Here is a 2,539-nt window from a genome sequence, read left to right on the forward strand (position 1 = left end):
CATTGTTATTATTTAAAAAATTAATGTCTGTTTAAAGTTAAAGTAGGTCTTTTAAAGTTAGTTACAGTTCCTGACCTAATTATGAACAATGTTAAATAAATATACATTCAGAAATGCACACAAGTTTTTTTATAAATCATCACTACTTAACTACTTACCTGTTATCTTTTGTGTCAATATTGATAAATTAACAAGAGTTGTTTTACATGATCATTGGGTATTTGACTAGAGAGAAAGTCATTCCCAGGGAAGCTTATGAAAACATTGCTTCTCCTTAGAAAACTGCAGCTATCAGCTGGGCACTTTACAGGCTGCTTAGCTTACATTCTCTCTAATCCTCATGGCAGCCCTGCCGAGCAGGTATTTTCACTGCCATTTTGCAGCATGCTCATAGAGGTCATCCTGCTAATGATTATCAGTGCTAGGATTTGAACTGAAACAGCCTGATTTGAAAACATATATCATTTTTCCACAGTAGGCTGCAAACAAATCTCAGAAGGAGAAAAAAATAATTATTCCATGAGAAGATCAGGCTGCTAACGGCTGCAGATCTCTATCCCTTGCCATCTAGCCATGCATAGCACTGGCCACTCAATACTGCAGACAATACATCAAAATATAGAATGAGCATTGGCAGCTACCTTAGTATCCATAAATGTTCAAATAATAAAACAAGTCATGTGTAATATTCATCAACTATTGCACTTCCATCTTGACTCTGCTTCATTCTTGATAGAAGTAAAGTTACGATAGTGCTCAGTCATCTTTTAAAAGAACATGCTCCCTAGTACTTGAATTTTTCACAGCTTTTAATTCACACCAAAAATTTCACTGCACACTTATTATATAAACAAATGTCTAGCAAAGCATTTTTTTCTATTAAAATATCCTTAAAAATTACACAGTAAGCAATTTCAGATTGTGCCTGTATTATGAGAGTTTACCATCTCTTGGTTTGATGGTATCCAGCAGCAAGGTATATATGGGCAAAATCACCATAATTTAGGATAACTGGGGGATTCCCTGGTGGCTCAGGGGTAAAGAATCCACCTGCCAATGCAAGAGACCCAAGTTTGATCCCTGGCTCCGGAAGATCCCCTGGAGAAGGAAATGGCAACCCACTCCAGTGTTCTTGCCTGGGATATCCCATGGACAGAGGAGCCTGGCGGGCCACAGTCCATGGGGTGGCAAAGAGTTGGACATGACTTAGCGACTGAACAACAACAACAAAGGATAATTGAGGTGAGGGAAAATATGGAAAAACAAAATCTTTATATTTTAGCACATTTTAGTCTTTTTTATTATTGAAATATAGATGACCTGCAATATTACATTAGTTTCAGGTGAGCTACATAGTGATTCAACGTTTACCTACATTATGAAATGATCACATTTAGTCTAGTGGAAATCTGTCCCCACACAAAACTATCATTATTGACTATATTCCTTATGTTGTATATTATATTCCTGTGGCTTGTTTATTTTGTAATTGGAAGTTTCTACCTGTTAATCTACTTTACCTATTTCATCCAAACCCTCACCACACTCCCCTCCAGGAACCACCTGTTAGATATCTAAATCTATAAGTCTGTTTTCATTTTGTTTTTTTGCTTGGTTTGGTTTTTACATTTCACATATATGTGAGATCATACAGCATTTATCTTTCATCTAAATTAGTTCACTTAATATGATATGCTAAAAAAATATGATATCTTTTAGATCATCCATGTTGTTGCAAATGACAAGATTTTATTCTTTTTATGGCAGAGTAGTATTCCATTTTATATGCAGGTCAGGAAGCAACAGTTAGAACTGTACATGGAACAACAGACTAGTTCCAAATAGGAAAAGGAGTACGTCAAGGCTGTATATTGTCACCCTGCTTGTTTAACTTATATGCAGAGTACATCATGAGAAACGCTGGGCTGGAAGAAGCACAAGCTGGAATTAAGATTGCCGGGAGAAATATCAAAAGCCTCAGATATGCAGATGACACCACCCTTATGGCAGAAATTGAAGAGGAACTAAAAAGCCTCTTGATGGAAGTGAAAGAGGAGAATGAAAAAGTTGGCTTAAAGCTCAACATTCAGAAAACTAAGATCATGGCATCTGGTCCCATCACTTCATGGCAAATAGATGGGGAAACAGTGGAAACCATGTCAGACTTTATTTTTTTGGGCTCCAAAATCACTGCAGATGGTGATTGCAGCCATATTAAAAGATGCTTACTCCTTGGAAGGAAAATTATGACCAACCTAGACAGCATATTAAAAAGCAGAGACATTACTTTGCCAACAAAGGTCCATCTAGTCAAGGCTATGGTTTTTCCAGTGGTCATGTATGGAAGTGAGAGTTGGACTCTGAAGAAAGCTGAGCACTGAAAAATTGATGCTTTTGAACTGTGGTGTTAGAGAAGACTCTTGAGTCCCTTGGACTGCAAGGACATCCAACCAGTCCATCCTGAAGGAGTCAGTCTTGGGTGTTCATTGGAAGGACTGTTGCTGAAGCTGAAGCTCCGATACTTTGGCCACCTCATGCG

This window comes from Cervus elaphus, chromosome 7 (assembly GCF_910594005.1).
Source record: "Cervus elaphus chromosome 7, mCerEla1.1, whole genome shotgun sequence".
Taxonomy (NCBI): Eukaryota; Metazoa; Chordata; class Mammalia; order Artiodactyla; family Cervidae; genus Cervus; species Cervus elaphus.